Source organism: Manduca sexta, chromosome 16 (genome assembly GCF_014839805.1).
Source record: "Manduca sexta isolate Smith_Timp_Sample1 chromosome 16, JHU_Msex_v1.0, whole genome shotgun sequence".
In the NCBI taxonomy this organism is placed as follows: domain Eukaryota; kingdom Metazoa; phylum Arthropoda; class Insecta; order Lepidoptera; family Sphingidae; genus Manduca; species Manduca sexta.
In genome coordinates this window covers 12,516,508-12,538,621 of record NC_051130.1, presented here as the reverse complement: position 1 = coordinate 12,538,621, position 22,114 = coordinate 12,516,508, and the positions used below count along the sequence as shown (strand labels likewise).

The following is a 22,114-nucleotide window of genomic DNA, read 5'->3' as shown; positions in this document are numbered from 1 at the left end:
TATGGAATGGAATAAAATTCGCTTCGAACTGTATCAGTGTATAACTGTCTACTTCAAAGTCAAAACAAATATTGATGTTTTAAAGTTCTTGTTCATCTCATTTAAAACAACAAACAGATCTCCAAAAATTAACAATCCCTCAACTATACATCCATCCAAGTCTTTGAAACTTCTACGAAGTAAAACAATACTTTAGGAGTTGTCCAACAAAACGTTTCAATATTTCCAAAGTTCATTAATCACAGTAATTGACAGAGGGGCGCTCGACCCTCCCATTATTCTTGTATCGTGATAATGGAAAATATTCAATGGGGTGGTTCCTATTCATAATTTTAACACTTTAAATATCAGAAAAACTGTTAAGGACCCTTTATGTTTTTTATTTAATAGCCCGATTTACTGGACGGTTGTGGGAAGTTTGAAGTGGAACGAGTGGTTCGAATTAAGTCGATTTGATTTTGAATGTTAAATAATTGGAGCCAATGTAGCTTTGCTTGCATGTTGAATTTGCACAACTACTTTCATAATTGTAGGGAACAATCGTCACTTTGATTTTACAATTACAATATGTGTTGAACCTGTGTCGAGTAGATGCTTTGACTGTACGTATACCGTCAGTAAGAATCTTGGTTTGATTTTGAGATTCACATACATACATCTTATGGTTATTGCGTGTCAGATTCTAGACTAGTGACCTCAAACTAAAAGAAAATGAAGTTAAAACTACTACCAATAAATCTTTCATATCCACGTAAGCTAATTTAGTCCAAAAACAGGATAAGCAACCTCTGCTCCTTGCTTACATAAAGAAAATAAAAGCAAAGGGTAGGAACATCCCCTAACGTTATTAATATTGGCAACTATATCTTTTGCCCGAGGTCAATCGTTCGTGAAAATAAATGTGTAACAAAAGTTTTTTATTTACATACAACAGTTACACGAAAGGAAACTGGGCTCAGCTAAATATTTAGGATTTTCTTAGTAAATTTGAATACAGACTGTTTGTGGATGTTTATTAGCTAGTGTTTAGGTTTATTTTTGGTGTAAGTTTTGATATATTGCTATGTTTTTATATACTTATTATGGTAATATACTTCTTTTTAAGTACGATAATACACGATGCTGTTAATACCATTTAAGATCAATAAGTAAAGTTTGAAAGACCTAAACTTCTAGTATTAACTGAAGTTATTTTGATAGATCAAAAAATGATTGTCTTTGTTTACCTATATTATCTAATCCAAAGTTAAATGTTTGATTTCAGTCTCATTAATGCTAAAAAAGAACCAATTGAGCAATGTTGTAACGAACTCACTTCATCTACAAACCAAACACATTTCAATATCCAAAAACAGTTCAATCTAAAATCTAATTCCAGTTTCAGAACTAGATACAGATGACTTTCTGAGAATATAATTACGAGTAAATTCGAAGATCCCGCTCTGGCGCGTTCTAATCTGGCACGTAAAAGCCGGCCATTAATCATTAATGAACTCGTTAATCATAAATCAAGACGCACTACCCTCCCTCGTGGAGTTTAACATGTTTTGTGACGTGGTGTTGGCATTACTACTGTAGATAGAAAGCTCGACAACATTCTAACATCATATCGGTAGATTTAATTGTAATATATTGTGTCGTATTCTATTAATTTGGAGTATTTGATACCTTATATTTATAGATCAATTTTTATAGATTAATTCAATTGTAATTAAATTTCCTTTCACATTGATAGCTTTCCTGGTGATTTCATATTCCATAGACTCTAAATTAGGTAAGATTCTACCTCCTTAAAATTTTAAGGGTACGGTTAACCAGCTTAGCAAAGTAACAGTCCAAAATTCACCTGCGCTTAAGTTAACATTAGGATACTTTACCGCGCCGTAAAAAACCCTTCCAAATCGAAGATACTGCTGACGTCTAGTTGGCGGGCTTCGGGACCCACATCCGGGGGTACGGCAGGAATCTTCATCTCTTAAATGGGAGCGGGGGATTTATTTGACAAATTACTTTTTCGCTTTCTTGTTTATAGAGGACAGTAGGGTTGTAGGTTGTGACAATTTTCATGTAATTTCGTCGGCTTTTGTAACTTGCAACTACTGTTTAAGTATGTGGTCATTTGTGATTGCTTTTTATAATTTAGTTTAATCATGAAATTCAAATTGGTTTTTATGGTTTGTAATTTTAGACCTTATGATTGAAATGAAAATGGAATAATCTATATTGGTCTACTATTCAAAGTAATTTTGTGATATTCTTACACAACATTGGCAATGACAGCTCATATTCAACAAGATAACACTGAAAACGTAGTATATTAACATCTAGGATCTTATATTTCAATATATTCCATCCTCTTCAGTATTCCTCCAGCCTTTAGCACCCATGGCTAATTTAAATTATTTTTATAAAATTGTCCAACCACCAGCCCTGAGTTAGAAAACTTTCTGCATCAGCACAGCGATTTGTTTACCATAAACTTGGCAAGCATCATTATGGGCAACAGTTTTTATCAACCCCAAAACTCTTGATAAAATGTTGCTCTTTCGAATTTCCTTGTTTATTTTACCTGTCCTTTTTTATCGCTAGCAGACATTTTAGGTTTATGGATGAAATACGTTTTATAATGGATTTTGGGGATGAAATTTTGGTCGTTTTGGTTGAGATATTGATGTTGGTGATAACAAAGTTGTTTTTGAAGTTATATTGACGTAGCATATAATTTGGCTCGGGTAACTTTGAAATTTTGCACAGACTTTTAACATATTTTTTATATAAGAAGGCATAATGATTAGCCATATAGATATAAAAAGTATATATGAAACGCGAATTCCTAAACATGTGCAAAATACGAAAAAAATGTTTATAATAAATTTACATATTATATTAACATTATTCACAGAAATTGTGCAATTTAGTCATTATTTGAACGTGGAGTTGGGTAAAGGATTGCGAAAGAGCCGCTTGTACGCACTAAGGCCTCTTTTCGCTTGCGCCCACGCAGGTCTCGTCTACAAGGCTGTTGTGTCAGTGCCGTGCGCCTTCAAGCGATAATGACCTTTAGGTCGCACTGATAGCGTGTAAAGTATATTGCGTTCGAAAACGTTAATAAATTATTTTCCATTTGTGATGCTGTTACAATAAACACTAATTAGGAAGTCATCGTAAGGATTTCAATTTATTGTTTATCTTACTGTAAATCCTCTTTGCGTAATGTTGGCAATTTTTATAGAGGAGTGAGATGGACCATAATTTAACTAAATTGTTCTAAGTAAAACTCAATAATATATACATTTTGAATCAACTTAGTAGATTCAATGAATGCTATTTCCTTGCAGAATACAACGTGTACAACGAAATCTAAAACTAGAATTAATAAAAAGGTTAGTCAAATATTCCTAGAGGTAAAATATTTCGAGCCTTCTATTCTAAGGGAAATATCATCAACTATACCACCAACTAGGCCCAAAACAATTATCAACATAAACAAACCTTGTCCGCCACATAAAGCCACGAGAATGGCACTTAATGTCGAATTTAGCTTTGTAATGTGCATATATTAATAAAAAGAGCTATAGCGACCCACGCGCGCACCGAAAGAAGTGATAAACTCTGATATTGTAGAACAGTTTTGTACCTCCACGACTTGTAAGCAGGTATAAACGATCTTATAGTAGACAATATGAATACATTGATGACTTTATGCAAAAAAATACAAGACAATACGAAGCATACTGTTGGCTACGTATGTAGTTATTTCTATAATAGTAGGTAAGTTTTACTCATAAAGTTACTCAGAATGTGAATATATAGTAGGAAAGTTACATGCCTAAGAATAATATTCCAAAAACTAATGATTCTTTTGCTCACGCTGGGCTGTAGAAACATCTGGTTCTATAATTATGTTTACTTCTAGATAATTTCAATACTATCATGGGCATTGCACTTGTCCCTATATTCATTAAAGGTACATAAAAGGACAATCAATATATTCGCTCACTAGACCCTGTCAACCAAAATTGATCCTTAAAATTCCAAATCCAACATTAAACCCAATACATTGTTTCAACAACAACTTAATCTATTTAAGTTATATCTTGACAACTCAGCAGTTGACAGGTTAATTACAGACGCACGCACACACAACGCGGAAGACTTGGTATGCGCACACACAAAATCCAGGCCTCTGATTGGCGGAATGAACTGTTCATTCGCTACCAAAGCACTATTTCCCAAACTAGAACATGGAAGTGCTTGCACGCGACGCATTTCGAGATTTTATCTGTTCAATGGATGGTTATATTATTACGAAATGGTTTTTTTAATGTACACTCGGTTGTGAAGGTTAGAATAAGGCGGTGGCTTTAGAAGATGAGCGAAGCGATAATTCAAATTCAATTTCATCTAATGCACTTCTCAGTTATTATTAACAGAAAGGTGATAGTTTTAAATGACTAAGGAAACTGTTTGGTCTTCGTCAGCAGTACCTGATGATACCTTTAAGTCTTAATAATGAAAATAATTTTGTGATAAATCCAAAATTTGGATATTGACTCCTGATCTATCAATGTTTTGGTAGTTCCTGCTCTTAAATACAAACAAATCATCTCATTTGTAGAATTCAAATGCTTCCTTTCGATCCAACGTGATTTGGATTCCCAAACTTATTATGAAGAAATTGCTAATAAAAGTTATAATATTACCAACATATTAAAAAAAACTGTATTCTCACTTATTTCCACATCTGAATACCTACGTCTACTGATGTTAAAGTAAAGATTTAAGTCGCTGAAGCTTAACCAACAAATTCTTACCATAATACAATTCGTGAATAACTTAATGAAGATCGTTTTAAAAATGTGTTATTTAGTTTAATAACAAGTGTTTGAACCCATTATTAACATATAATACGGCAACTAGATAATGTTTGTTCATTGTTACAATTGTTTAAAATAGTTTTACGCTTGGTTATTACATTGATTATCTTTTAAGTAAGTTTAACATTTATACCCTTTTGTATTTCTTGAATTATCATAATGTAATTGTTGTAACTGTCACTTTTATATTTAATATGTGTCTATGTATTTACTGAGGTTTTGAATTATAATATAGTTTGGCATTATAACTGCATTTAAAATTCTCTTAGGCCTAATTCTTAACAAACATCTTTAAAATATATTGAACTAAAGTAATAAATCTCTTTGTAAAGGTATAAAAAATACACCAAGGTGATATAAGAAGGAAGCATTTGCAGGTAGACTCCTTTTACATGATTATTGACCTTTACTGGCATTAGCTAAGTGAAAGTGGTAAAGTTTTTGCTATGGTTTTTGTTCAAGGTGACGGCGTGGACTTAGAACGGACTTTTTATTAGAAATGGTACTGGGAGTTAAGTCGTTTATAATTAAAGTTCAGGAATCAATTTGAATGTTAGAGGATTAACACTTGAAATAGATGATATTATTAATATTTTAATTAAATGAACTTTTGAAACCGTACACAAGGTTTTAAAATCTACTAGTGGTACACGTATGTCGCGATCCGGTATCAGCCTGGGTATATACGATTCCAACAGGCCGGCAAAATTGTGTCGACTGGCGAGGGGTAATCATCTCTCGTCAGTCGACATTCTATTGGATCTCACTCCACTTACCATCAGGTGTAGTGGGGTCACTTTACCATGACCGAAATAATTGCTTTTATTTATTTATCATATATCCAAACTTAGTATTCAATGCACCAACAAACACCTGTAACCCAAATACTAAAAATAAAATACATTTTATCTGGATGACAATAAAATTCCCGAGATGGAACCAATAATTCCACGTGAAAGTCCACAATGGTGTTATCAGAGCGATCTAACGAGGCAGGTCCTCTACGGGACTCGGTTCGCTCTAATCGGCATTTCCACACCACTACTCCGAGTTTCACGAATCACTTGCTTTATTGTGGGAGTTGCACATCTTATTAGCTCTCGTAAATATTCTGTGCCTTAAATCGTTGGATATTCAAATCAGAGACTGATTTTGGTTGACTTAAAAAAACAGTACGGTAGCGTTGTGTCAACTGATAGGTAATATTGGCATGCTTTATTAATCCATTCCTCAACTTTCATCTCATTACCTGATCCTCTACACACATAATATTAAAAATATTTTTTTTATGATCACGACAAAGGGACCCCACTGCATATGCTGGTGGAGTGGGGTCCAATCGAATGTCGAGCGATGATAGATGATTACTCCTCAGCAGAACACAATTATGACCTCCTCTTGGAACTGGATATACAGGCTGATCCCAGAATGCGACATGATTATCCCTCGGCAAAACATAATTATGCCGGCCTGTTAGAACTCGATATACACAGGCTGATCCCGGAACGTGACACTTACGTGGGCCACTAAGGTTTTAACACCCTGTGTACGATGGTCGCTATTCGAAAATATAAAATATATCCTACCACCATCAAACTTTACTTTTACTTCCACTTCAACGAGAAAGAAAGAAATTGCAACAGACAGTCAATTCCTTACAATATGCCCGGAGGTCTCTCAGACAGGTCATGTCAGGGCATTACCCACGAACTCCATTAAATATCGAATAAATTCTCAAAGAAAAATAGATGTTACAAATACGAACGCTCAAAACTCCTTGCCCAAGAAACGCTTCGTCATATAACGTGTTTTAAAATTTATCGGCGAGGAAACGGAGTCGGTTTGCGTTTGGGTTCCGAACCATATATCATTTCTCATTGTACCAGTGTTCGGGATTTTGGGCGGTTTGCACGCGAATTTTATTTGGCCATTGGTTCTTTGAGACGTATGCGGTGTTTCTGGTTTATAACTTGCATTACTTTACACATAGCTTTAACTTTTGAAATTCCAAATTGAATTAATCAACATTTTATTAATATATAAGACAATGCTATTCGTTTCCTCATTTAGAATAAGAGTACCTTATTACTGGAAAAGTCAACATTCCAAAAACGACTCTATAGAATAAAACAGAAGACTCACAATAAAGAAATATTCAGAAATGTCACAAGATACTACCAAATACATAAATCACTTTAAAAGGACTAACATATTCAATATAAACAGTACACAGTAATTACTCCTATTATGATCATGACCATTAACACACTTCCTGATCTCATAATCACGTTAGAACAATTTATTCTTATAATTTTTTACTGTCGCCCGTTAAATACGTTGTATATAAATTATTGTTAATATTTTCTATTAATACTGCTATTATAGACGGCTGTTAAATAATCCGACATATAGACTGACAGCGTGGTGCTAAAACATCTGTAGAAATGCGCGGTCTCGATGTAACGAAATTCTGTTTAAGAAGTATTTCGGTATCGCGAATTAAAAGATCGTTTATAAAGATTAAAAACATTATGTGTTTGGGAAGATTAAATATTATTATCAGTTCATATTACATTTATTTGCTTTGTTATTCATAGTATAGATAAATAAAAATATAATGTTATAGGAATTACGAATAATAGTTTATTGATTTTTTATAGGAATGTCACAGGCACATTCACCGATTTCTCGATTTATTTTTCTTCAATAATTAAATAATCTTAATAAATTTATAACAATATAGCTTCGATGAGAAAAAAGTTACCCAAGACCATACGTGTACAATATTTTTCTTTATGAACTTCGTCCCCTTAATCTCGATATAACAAAGCCTCGTTACTACGACGAGCCTAGCACACCTCTAAATACAAGTTTCCACTATGTTAATAACCACCCACAGCCAAACAGCTTTCCATATAAGGCACGAATTACATCTGAGCATGGTCAAATTTCGTTTAAGCCGCTTGTTTTAATCGTCTTAAACGTGATATGAGTGTCGCGCCTTATTTGGTTGGCGTCTGATTAGCGCCTAACGTGGCCATAATTTGAGGTTAAACTTGACTTATTGGTATTTTGTTTATATTTGTACCGTTGGTCTTGCCCTTTGATAATGTGCTTATAGTATTAGATCCCATAGAGCGTTATATTTATCTAGATATACTTGATTCTATTAGTTATTTTTGTTATTTGAATGACGAGACGAGCTTGCCGTTCGCCTGATGGTAAGCGATACGACCGCCCATAAATAGTAGAAACACGAACAGCTTAAATTACAAAGTACTGTTTGGTATTGTGCTCGCTATCCTGACATGAGATGTTATGTCTTATTATGTCCAGTAGTTACACTGGATACAATGTCCTTTAAACCGGAACACAACCGTGACTACACACTGCTACTTGGCGGCAGAAATAGACATTGCGGTGGTACAAGGCGGACTCACACACGAAAGAACTACCCCAATAGTTCAGTAGTAAGTTTCAGTTAACAAACTTATTTAAGACAAAATAAACACTCAATTTCTATGAACTATTTTTTAATAATAATAACTTAACTTTATTGCAACAAAAAGAACACAGAAGTAAAAACATTAAGAAGTACATAAACAGTAATTGGCATATCTGAGTTTAAGCATTTCAATTATTGTCAGGGGTCCCCAAATTAGGCTATGCCTGTATCTTGGAATACTTATAATGAGAGTCAAAAACTCACGAGTAGCCGATAATGCAAATTACAGACAAATAAAAACAGTTATTGCGATAACACTTTCTTGTAGACAATGGCTTCTTATCCAAGTGTAAACAAACTGACATCTTCGTCTCCAGTCAGGGTATTTTCTGATCGTATACATTTACTATTGTATGATACTTGCTCCCTTACAATTCTATGCTTGGCTGACTCCCCCCTACCTCCCTCGAGGAAGTGGTTACCCCTGCGTCTCTCCTTCACAGGTGTGGATTCAGACTTGCGGTGAGGTCCATGTGGGAAAATTTATATATTTTTTTAATTTTGAAACAGATTGTTATCTTTGTCTGGTGTTAAATTGATGACGGATTACACACATTGCTCTTAATCATTGCGAGTATGTCAGCTTGCTTTATTGAAAGCTTTATAAAGTAATATTATAAACTAAAATATTATTTAGTTATTGCAACTTCTATATAAAACATCGTACCCTCCGTACAAAATTCAATAAGTTACTATAGAAAACAAAAACACAGAACTAAATATTTTTACCCTCTAGACCGTAAGTGCCACTCAAGCTAAGAGGTTAGCAAAGGCAAACGAATAAATATTCCACAATAAATCACTTCAACATTTCAAAACTTGAAAATCGAACGTTATAGCCGTTGCTGGGGGTCAAAGTTTATACCGGGGGTCAGAGTGCCCGTTAGCTCTGAATCCGCGTCTGCACCTGTTACACTAAATTACCACGGTCCTCGACAAAATCAGAATATACTGACTAATATAAAATTTAGCTTCAAATACCTTTAAGTTTACAAGGTTTGTTTTGGAAAAATATCGCACATGTTATCTTTTATGCGGTCGTAACATTACGCTGCGTTTGACATGGGTGGATAGTGATTTCTCTCTCAAATGAGTTTAAGGCGGGGTAATTTTAAAATTACTTGTTGAAATATTTTTATAGTTTTTGTTTATACAACTCTTGTTTGCGATTATTCTTGTCAATAGTTGTTTCTTAGATGTGTAGTTGTTTCTAATACAGGAATAATAATTGATAATAATATCACAGTGAGAGGAAAATTCGATGTCCCCGTTTACAATTGTGGGATTAGTTCTACTGGATTCCGAGATTAGACCAAAAGTTATCAGATTTGTATTTTACAAAAAAAAAAAAACAAACATACATCACGCATTTATCCCCGAAGGGGTATGATGAGGCGCAACTAGGGCACCCACTTTTCGCTAAGTGAGTTCCGTCTCATGATGTGATACTGAGTCAGTCTTTTATTTACTTGTATATTAGTAAAAACATGTCGCCTATTGGTATTATAATAATAATAATATCAGCCCTGTATTATATATTGTCCCACTGTTGAGCACGGGCCTCCTCTACTACTGAGAGTAGGCTTGCTGGTCTGGTGCGGATTGGTAGACTTCACACACCCTCGAAATTCCTATAGAGAACTTCTTAGGTGTACGGGTTTCCTCATGATATTTTCCTTCAGCGTTGAAGCAACCGATAATTCACAAAGACAACACACATAATTTTAGAAAAGTCAGAGATGTGTGCCCTTGGGTTTTGAACCTGCGGACATTCGTCTCAGCAGTCCGTTCCACAACCAAGTAGGCTATCGCTGCTTCCATGCCCGATTTAATTCCAGGGTCAACCAGCTTATATCCTTTCTTCCACATCATCCGATCTTGAAAACCAATCCTTTGAGTGACTATGTATCAAGTAAAAATATTAAAAGCCCGAGCAATAAAACTCCGAAAAGGTCTCCAAATCATTTGCCATATTAATGACCTCAATTCAGAAAAGGGACGGCACAATGTAACACGCAGGTCCCGGGATCCATTTTGCATTATCCCGCGGGATCGAGAAGTTGTGATTACTTTTGAAAACTCATCTGTCATTTTTACCGTTATGGAATTTGCATTTGATATTCATAGTTTTATACTGTTTTGTTTTATGGAGAGTCAATGAAGTTAGAGATCTAATATAGTATGTATTTTGGGATTTTTAATTTTCAATCGTAGCATTGGTTTAAAGATAGTTTAGGACTGTGAATTGAAGGTTCGATTCTTAGATTAGGAACAATATGTACAATACGAATATGTGCCTTTATATCTTGTCTATGAAATTCTTATCTAAACTAGTCAAAGGCTAATATGAACATAGCTCGCCTCCCACCCGCCATTAGGTTTGAAGCTAACTTTCTTGAGTGTAAAAACACCAAATGAGATTTGGAACTAGGCAATATCCCATTAAGAAAACCAGAACGCAATTTAATAAGCAATTTGGTGTGAAAAAATCATCTCGAACCTCGTAAAGGAACATAAACGTTCCTAAGAATTTTATAAATAGGCATACTTTAAAAACTCGCGTAAAAAATGTAATAATGTATAATATTACATTTTTTAGCAGCACATATACACGAATCGTCATTTTAATCGTCCGTTACTCTGACAATGACTGTCATTTCGCCTTTCAATGACCTCGTGTTTTTGCAAAAAAGAAACAATGTTGCACCACAAGAGATTTCTTATACACACTTAAGGTACTTTTATATTTTCAATATTTGTGTTATGCGTATTTTTCGCGTCTATTTATGTAAATTCGTGAATATTATGTTTTTATTAAAAACGGTGCTGATATATTATTATAATAGAAATTATTTTAAATACAATAGGTGAAGAAATATTAGTCAAACATGTATTTCTCATTATTTTCCATAATTCTAGATTGCATAATTAGATAAAAACTAAATATACGTTAATTATTTGCATAAAATGCCGTTAATTTCAAAATTAGAAGCAATATTTATTTTTAAATTGTATTGTTAAATTTAAATTTGGAACTTCGTTTATTTTTTCTTTTAAATATTATGATCAATTGTAATAAATATATGCGGCATTTAGCAAATACAACTGCGTAAAGGGAAACGTAAAAGCAATGAAGTACACGGAAGCGCATGCTTTTTCTGGTGAAATGCGTATAAATTAAAATATACTCAATAAAATCAATTATTTATACAGCAGCGAGCGGGATAAACTGAATTTAAATATCTGGATCGGAAATATTGTAATACGTGAATTAAATACTCGATAACGTTTAAGATTGTGCGAGGATGGACAGTTCTACAAACTTCGCTCATTTTTAATTCTCTTGCGCTAAAAATCAGCTACGTAAAAAGATTTGGATTCGCGAGTCGCAATTTTTTTGCAGAAGCAAATACGTTTCGGAGATTTGCTTTACTGTTACCATAGGTCAAGGAACCATTCGCCGTCATACTCAGTTGGTTGATCGTGAACTCTAGAACATACTCAGTTATTTCGTGTGGTTTTCAATATTATAAAGATATAATACGATTAAATTGACATATTGGTTGCTTAGTTTTCTTAATGAAGTTTAAATATTGTTATTTTTTTTCAAGGCTGCCAGTCCCCCATCACTATAATCGACATCGATAAATCGAATTTCACAATCGCAAACTTCTATTGATAAATAATTCAATATTTTTTTTCGTTTAATATCTGGGTGTTGATTTAAAATTTTGGCCGGTCGTTGACCCGGCCGGTCACGCTCGATGTTTACCGTTAAACAGTTCTAATGACGTATTTTGTTTCAGGTATGCGTTTAAGTAATTTACAGAGAAGCGTGGGTAAGTTAAGTATTGGATTGTGTGAGCTGTTCGGAATATTTTCATGATTATCGCAGCAATAATAACAAATATTGTTTATTAATTATTAGTTTCCAGTAAAGCGCATTGAATATATGTATTATACAAACTTTTTGAGTTAAAACTTTTTGTTTACTTCAATAGAATAGGCCGGCATAATTGTGACGACTGTCGAGGGGTAATCATCTCTACAGTCGACATTTTAGTGGACCCCACTCCACTTACCATCAGGTGCAGTAAGATCCACTGGTGTGCCCGATAAAAAAAATGACACCACAAAAACTTTTTTGGGTAATTTCTGTCACTGACAAACAGATAACCAACAATATTTAACATATTGTTGGTTATCTGTTTGTCAGTGACAGAAATTCGTTATTGTTATGCTAAATTCAGAAAACACAATGCCCGCACAAAAATCACACAGATTTATTACCTCAAATAATATAATTATCGCACAATTAAACTAGCTAAAATTCTAAGAATTTTAACAAACCAACCTCGTTTTTGTACATGTAACATTAAATGCAGTTAAATATAGCATAGCACATTAATATTAATTAAATAAATTATCTTAAGTTATAATAAATACACCAAAGAACTAGAAAAAAGGATAACTTTTTATTCAACATTTTGTTGATATAATTTTATGATTCAATTTAACCGAAAAATAATTAAATATTTCTTAATTTAAAATTAAATAATATTTTTAAAATAATTTTCAATGTAATTCCAAAAATAAAGCAGTATTTCCATCAACCAGCGTTTTTAAAAACGGTCGTGTGCGCGCGCCGGCGTCCAAACGCGGCGGGGTGAACGTCCCGATTATCATTGTTTTGTATAAAATGTGGAACAATTTTCGCTCGCCATTCCTCAAAGAGTTTTCGTCACACGTGTTGCGTCAACTGATTGATATTCGCGGGTATGTTTAGTCTACCGTGTGCGTTGCGCATTGATAACGCGTTTATAAGGTAGCGGGACCGACGATAGCCCAGTTTCTAACATGGCCCACCGCAAAATCATATTAATGTTTTTTGTTAGTTCTTTTATTACTTTATAATATGTACATTATTGCAATTTAAAATTTTATTTACAGTTTTTTCTGAAGCTTTTATAATAAGGTGGGCTATCAATGGTTTCATTGCCTTACCATTAGGTTCGCTAAGGTTTTTGATGAAGTTTATTTATGACTAAATTCGAATCCCGGGTGAAGCAATTTTGGACACCCTTTTCAGGTCTCTCTGTCGTCTTTGTGGTGTCTGGAGTTCAACAAAGTGGTTAGTCTATTAGTAAAGTAAATGAATATGTACTACTGGGCAATTTGAGCTGTATACCGATGCAGAAAAAATAGGACATTGTGACGTAAATTGAGAATGTAAAATACGTCCGAAATATCTTATATATATATACTACACTATAAATATATGAAAGCGTTTAAAAAACAACACGAAACAAACGCTATAGCATCACACGGATAACATATATAAACAACATATAAAAACGGACAAGTTTTTGCCCCTAGCATATTATAATTATTTCAAATGAATAATATATTTACATTTATTCGCTCTACCTCGACGTAATTACGTATAATTTGCATTGCTAGCTGTTACCAAGCGATCTATTTTTTTTCATTTATTTACAATAAATATGTTATCACGGTCTAGCAATATCATTGAATTATTAATAAATAATAATACTGTTACTGAAATTTAAATTATTTTATTCCGATATCTCAATTATAATGTTCCATCTGAATCTATAAATAGCATTACTATCACCCACGGGCACTCATTAATTCAAGGCTTTAAAACAGTTTGTTCATAAAAATAAAGTTAATGATCAGATGATTACAGTCACTAAATCAAAAACCAAGCGGTGATGTCAAGTCGCTCGCGGGTCGTTCAACTTTAACCTCCCGTTAACGACGACAGTACAAAAAAATCATCTTTGTACTGTTTTTTTCTTAACAGAATTTCAATTAAGCTTCAATCGTCTCGAAAAATCATTAGACGGACGTGCCGGCTTTATGAAATTAACCGTTTACATATCTTTGGAACGGGGATATTGTCAACCATAACCGCTGGCTGGAAATACGAAAAAAAAAATTGATTCTAATTTTAAAAAATATTTAAATTTAAAATTTGAATTTGGAATTACTTAATCGTTCATAAACGCGCGGATTAAAATAAATACGCTAATTGTATTTTGTATTGGCATTATATTTTTGCAACAATGTTTAAGATTCGAATAACAAATGTTTACCTCGCGTGATTTGAACGCAATGACTGTTTAGATAATGTTCTGTTTTCAAATTTTCGCTATGTTTAAAAGCGATTCGCACATTCAACGTTAACTATTGCGTAGATATTAATTTGATTCAAGTTCGATGCCCTCATTATCTTTGTCACGCTTTTAATGTATATAAGCGAATGTATTTCGCAGCTGTTTTCGAATAGCGTAAACGAAGAGAAATGGCGATTTGATATCGTTAAAGTTCTATATTAATAATATGAAAATTTATGAAAGTGTAAATAATGCAATGAAAAAAATGGTGTCGCATATAATTAAAAAAAATAACTTGAATATTATTAAATTTTATTACATAAATTCCTACAGATATATAGAATATTAACACCTAATCAATTATTTATTTATATATAATCTTACAGGAGATACACCCAATGCGAATAAATTTTGTAAAATCAGATACAGATACTTAGGTACATATGTATTAGGTATGTGGTAAAATCGCTCCCGCTCCGCCTATGCCACCCGCTAGTCGCTTAACAAACGACGTTGTGTTTTGTACGCGACATCTCACCAACGCAATTCACATTAGTTTAGAAAAAAAATCGTCGTCCCAAATTTTATGAAAAAAATGTCTACGCTAATAATGTGTTTATTGACCCGAGTATTTATATAATCTGTTTGTTATAGGTCAAGAATAGTTTGATGCGTAAAAGGTGGATCTAACGTGAAATTCTTGTTTGTGACAGAAACATATAATCTAGCTATTATATTAGGAATACTGTAATAAACATTTGCATACAGTACGAAGTAGCAGAGGCTGGTGGAAGTCAGTATGCAAACCTTAATATATTTTTTTATTGCTTCGAATGTTGAGACGAGCTTGCCGTTCGCCTGATGGTAAGCGATACGATCGCCCATAAACAGTAGAAACACCATCCAACAACTTGAATTACAAAGTATTGTTTGGTATTCCACTGCGCTCGCCATCCTGAGACATGAGATGTTAAGTCTTATTATGTCCAGTAGTTACACAACAGTGACTACACACTGTTGCTTGGCGGCAGAAATAGATATTGCAGTGGTACCTACCCAGGCGGACTCTCACATATGAGAGACCTACCATCAACAATATGTACTACAAGTTCTGTTTTATATTCCGGTTTGCAGAAAATTTATCTTTGGGAAATTACTTAATAGGGTGAGAAATGTCCTTGAAAAAGCGTATTTTTTATAGACAGTCGCTGACAGGCGAGTGACTTGCTCATCTCTCATAAAAAGCTGTAAAATTTTCCTTATAATTATTACCTAAATTAACAATCTTAAGTTGAAACGAAAATTGGACTTTATAATAATAACTATATTTAAATCCATTATATGACATAATTAATGGCATATTAAGATGTCGTTAAACATTAAAAAACACGGTGTCTAATAGTTATTTAATAGGTTTCTGTGCCATTAATTGTAATATAATAATGTTACTGATTTTTTAGTTGATTATGGTGAAGGGTCGTTGTATTCGATGATGGAGATTAAAAATCTTATGCCTCATAAGGACACTTTAAATGAGGACTTATGACATATGGCGTAGAGTACATTTTATATAATACATTATAATGAATCACTACTTCTAAATTCAAATTTCGAAATTCGAACAAAGTTTGTCGACCAGTGATGTGTGAAATTATCGATATATTTTTATAATATTTTATTCCGTTATTAATGCTATATTTTTTAATTAAATGAACTACATACCTATTACTTCGTTATTTACACTTTTTTGCAAACGAGTATAAAAATCAATAAATGGCCGGTTTATGCCGGTTTTTTTGCTATAAACAATATTTTTAGACAACCATGGAATGGAATTGTAGGAGAAAAAGAATTGTGTAATATGTAATCCCTTCCGTGTATTTTTTCCTCTGTCCCACATAACATTATTGGCTTTGTCGCAGATAACCCTGTCTTATCAAGATATTATCAATAGTTAACGACCTCATTTGGTTTACTTCGGCAGTGAGATCAGACGGCGCGGCGCGGCGCGGCGGTGACTCTTTGATGATCATTACTAAACAGCGACTTTCTTGTTAAATCATTATCGGCTAGATTGAACTGTGTATATTTGGTGTAAAGGTGGTCTTAGCTTCTTGAATTTTGGCGGATTCAAGGAGTTCTAATGCCTTTGAAAACTGAACCAACCACTTTGCTTAAAACCGCGTATATAACTACTGTATCTGTATTTTCGGTATAAACATGAATCATGTAGAAATTTATATATTTCGTAGATATTCTTAGGTTTTAGAGAATGTGAAACTGCAAATATTTCATAGGTGATGAAATTTTTATAACATATTTCATTATAACAGCCCGAATAATCCTCAAATCTCGCATTTTAACCCATAAATAAACTGTCAAAAAGTCGCAGATCACAAACATTTTGTGTGTCATATAAATATGCATATCCAGATGGATAAATCAATTGATCCCGGATTAAAGGTTGACGTTTGATCCCAGTTGGATCCGCGCTTATCGGCGCACACCAGCCGGCTACCGTCCGTGACATCCATAGACACTATAATCCTTTAGCTCTATGCTTGACATTCGAATTATATTTAGAAAATATTGCGCGCCTCACTATAAGTTCCATATTTTAAAAAGTTTATACAAAACAAAAATAGTCATTAGAATGTTCCATATTCAAAAATATTTTTTAAATCAAAAACAGTCGTTAAATTTTAAAATTCAAATTAAGAATCGAATTTTGAAGTACGGCAGTGGGACACTTTGTACAAAACATCCATAGTTATAACTCCATAAAAATGAATGGGAAACGCGAGAGTCGTGACATGTCGAGCGTGCGGCCTCTATGCGAGGTACGTGGGTTCAAATACCTGATACAGCGGCCACGTTTGTTCTGCCGTGCATTGTATAAAGCAACGCAAATTACATTAGATAATTGACTGTACGTTCGGTACAATTTGATTAATCTGATATCACAGTTTGATTGCTGCGTTGTATGTGGTGTAACTATGCTTTTTTATATGGGCACGGCAAAATGACCCACTGCACCTAATGGTGATCGATTGACGAGAGATGATTACCCCTCAAAAGTCGACACAATTATGCCGGCCTATTGGAACCAGTTACACAGGCTGATCCCGGAACACGACACATTTACATAGACCACTATGACTGGTTTTAATTTTTGTGTACGGTGGTCGCTATCCATATAAAATATAACCTACCTACTATGCTATAAATAGTTCAGGTATGCTATAAGTTTTAGAGCCTTGCTGTAACCACTCTGAGACTCAAAGGGTCAGCTCAACTCAGTCTCATAAAAAACTGACTCAAAACAGCTCCAAACATCAAAAACACCATTTACATTTCGTATTCTGGTATATAAATATGAAATAAGTCACATACAAATATAACTTCATACAAGCATAAGCCTTCAACGAAGTCCTATAAAGTTAAGTGTAACAAAGGAATGAAACGTGAAAAATATTTCCCTAAAATATACTTTATCGTGAAGAAAATGAATTTCGCCAGACAAGACCAGTTGTAACAAACTTGATACGCTTTGGAAAGTTGAAATTCCGCCGTCAAATTTTCGCCTTATTCCTCAATGTTCCTTAAATTGTCATTTCTTTATCGGGATATCAGAGACGTTTAGGATGAGGGAATTATTTTGTTGTAGAATTTTTTTTATTGAATTGAATAATGCGCCCACATAATTTTATCACGATAGGGTAGACAGAGGCGCAACTGTGTACCCACTTTCCATCATGCATTCCATCTCATGATGTTATAGGGGGGGTGTCTAACGCCATATCGGGCGCAAATTCCAAACTGGACTGATACTGAGTAGAAGAGCCTAATATCACTGCCCGACCCGGGGATCGAACCTGAAACGTCAGCATTGCAGTCGTAATACAAACAGCAACACTGTTCCGACATTAGAATGCTCTTTAAATCTTACCCCAGTTTGGAAGTCCTAAAATCTAAGTAATCAAAGAATATTGTAAAACGCTGGCCGTTAAAATGAGCTTAATTCACTTCTGCCCACCTCCACTAAGCCCCAAGCGTGAAATAATGTTTGACGTAACATCTATTAATAGGTATGACCGACAGATATTACTAAAATTACAATATTTATCGAGAAAGCACAGATCTGCACGTCAATCCACTTGCGGCCTAAATAAAACACACACCAAATGACTAGTGTAGTTTGGTTAATGTAATTTGAACTTTATGTGTATAGACATAAGGGTGATAAAAAATTCTGCTCTGTATGAATAAATTTGTCGATAGCCTAAGCGACAGTACGTCTGCAGATAAGGTGGGATTATAGACCTAAATAAATCTAGAACATGTCTCCTGATGATATAAAAATGTTTGTAATAATTATACGAAGAAATTATGCTGTAACCGATAGATTCATAGTAAGATATTGAATTGAAATTTGCAAGGAATATTTCTAAGTTAAAAAAAAATGGAACCCAAGATGTCGGCTTTAAACTAACGAATTGCAAAAAAACCGTTAACCGTTTAAAATAAAACGAATTCGATTGATTATTCCTTTTTTAAAATGGTAATATAAATAAAGTCAATTTTTCCGAAAAATACACGACTAAATCATGTTTATACTTAAGATAAAAATACATTTGTAAAATGTCAAAATACATGTTATATTTTAAAATCGTGACGCGACAATCACTTCGAACGCGTTTATCTGGAATGCTTTTAGCTCACATCATGATGTATGAAAAATAAAAAAAAAACTAGTTTTCGCGCGTGACCTTAAACGAACTTCCACAAAAAAGCAATAGTAAGCCATTGTTTTTTTTCTTTATACAACAACTTTTATTTATGAATTTGGAAAGGTATAAAAAATTAATACAATGATCTTGGCTGCGTCAAACAATAAAGGTAAAATATTATAAAATTACCCTTTAAATAATTTATCTGTTTTAACAAAATTTAAAACGACATTTATTTTGTATAAATTATGTGAAGTTGTCCACAAAACATTATCCTATTAAAAGTGTAATAAAGGAGAGTGCTGAAATAAAATCATTTTTAATGAACTAAGAAAAAACATTATAAAAAGTTTACTGTTCCGCTATTAGTATATTTTAGCGGAGAATTAAACTTGAAAAAGACTACTGGTAATGCATAATTTTGAATAAACATTAATTTAGAATGATTGATAATAAAAAAACAAATAGACCGCTACCAGATTAAGCATTAGATGCATTTTATGCCATTAGATAATTTGACAACGTTTATGACAGAGTCACGACTTCTAATAAGGACTAACACTAGTCGACCTATACAGGACCTCTTACAGTAGTCAGAAAAATTCCGAAAAGAAGTAAGTGAGGTCCCAATTTCCAAAAAGAAATGTAGACTGGAACAACGGAGGAATTTTTTGGACCCGTCAGTAACAAAACACACGGATATTGTGTATAATACAAGTAATATATCGAAGTCAGCAGGAATCAATAACACAAAATTAAACCAAACAAGAAGCAGACATCTTAAGCCCCGAGGCAATCTATAAATTATAGAAATTAATTTGAGTACGTGTATCGATAGATTTATAAGGATTAAAGCTTAGGATAGACACGATGATTTAGGGTCCGATTGCTTCGATTAAAACTCTATAGTGGCTTGACCAGAAAGTGACATGCCGACATGACATGATGACACTCAATGTAAATCTAATAAAACATGTCAGGTTAAATCTAAAAACTAAATCTTAGTGTAAAATCTATGAACAAATTTACACAAACGTGTTCAACTTCCATATTCCATAACTTAAGCTCGGTGCTAACGTGTTCATTTAGAATAACTCGGTCTGGTCTCTAAACGGAGGTGTACCTCAAGCCTTACTCTAAACCCTCCCAGAGGGGACAGTTGACTTTTTTAAACCGAAGTCGATTTGTAATGAAATCTTCGCCATAAAAAGTCGATCCAATTAGACTCCTTTTAGGTATCTTTGAAAATGCTTTAGACATTAAGAATATTACCATTTAGAAATGAGTATCTCATTAGTTTATGGATTTAGCGTTTGTTTTTTTCTATTTGAGTCTGCGACATACAAATTTTATTTGCGTCTTAGAGTAATGAAGATTTCAGTATTGGAGCAGATATCATATTCAAAATTGTAGACTGCTATGTTTCGATTTTATCTATGAAGTAGATTACATTTCTCCTGATTATTGTTAAGATGGTCATGAAACTGGCTACAGAGATCGGAATTATCGCCTTTCTAATCACCAATATTTCACTTACAGAATCTAATATACTAAAACAGACAAAAACAATTAACCATAATCATTAATTTTGACAAAATGCCTTTCGTTTTTAACATCAAACATCTAAATCCACTAGAATAGTATACAGACCTATCTAATACAGCAGATGGCACAGTAAATGATGCATAACCCATCTCTAGTAGCCCAGTACAATTTAGCCCACGTAAACTAAACCAAGACGCTGCATAAACAATTTGTAGTAAACAATTTCTATCTGCAAAATAAATATTTAAAGATGCATCAGCCATTCACTTCAGTTTATTTTTGTTATTTTCGCTTCTATATATAAGAAAAAATCGTAAATTTTTTACGATCATGCACACGATATGCAAAGGTTGCCAGTTGAATGAACTCCGAGTGTATAACTCTTTATGTTTTCTTCCTCAAACGTAATGTATTGTGATATCCTCTCTGTTAGCTCCAGTCAACCTTCTTTTGTTCATAAAGATAAATAATAATAAATGCGCTATTTATTTACTTATTGCCATGGACATAAAGTTACTTTTATGATGAACACGATTGATATAACCGTATTGATATTTGTCAATAAAGGTGTCTAAACGGAGCGTGCGGGGCGGGGGGACGCGGTCTACACTCAATTATAGTCATTTTACTCAGGTGATTATCATTTTCAATAGCATAAATAAGACGATTTACATCAAACGCAAAGATATACCCTATAACCATGAAATAAGCAAGGTTTTTAAATGTATTTATATAGCATTGTGTAGGCAATTAAACGGGTTTAAAATATAGTTTGAGCAAATGAAACTTTGTACGTCTTTGAAAGGTCGTTGTTTTATGATTTGCCTGACTTTCAGGTGGTCTTTCAGGAATGTAAATTTCAGTATTTAGATATTTTAGACTAAAACATATTTAGTTTTTTACTTCATAAACACGCCCTCAAAAAAGGTCTTGACCTTAAAAATTACAAAAATACAAAGTCATTTTCGATAAAAAACAGTCTGGCACCCTCAAAGTTATTAAGTTACTGATTAACTTTTATTATACATAAATCACAAAGTGAATGCTATGTAATCACTCGTAATTAATTTTATTATTTTTGTTCAGTTGTCTCCATAGTTTGATATTAATTAGTTTTTCTTCGAACTGTACGACATTGGACCAACCTTTGGAATATTATTTCGATATAATGTTCGAAATTAATAAGCGTTTCGGCAAAAAATAAACGGCATTAGTGTTTATATCGGTTCACAAATTGGAACTATTTTTTCTTAACTGATATGACATTTAGAAATGTGACTTACGTTGTGACATTTAAGGGTCAGATTAGTTTTGTTC

General features: G+C 33.4%; 1 protein-coding gene across 2 annotated transcripts in view; it reads left to right on the top strand.

Moving 5' to 3' along the window:
- LOC115452507 (putative transcription factor SOX-14) overlaps positions 1–22,114 on the top strand; it is a 97,759-nt gene that overhangs the window by 42,963 nt on the left and 32,682 nt on the right. The window contains exon 1 of one of the 2 annotated variants that reach the window (XM_037439064.1): positions 12,195–12,221. The exons of the other annotated variant lie outside the window; for it this stretch is intronic. The gene's annotated coding sequence lies outside the window, so the exon portion shown is untranslated. Of the gene's footprint in view, positions 1–12,194; positions 12,222–22,114 lie in introns of those variants that run through there. 2 annotated transcript variants of the gene reach the window in all.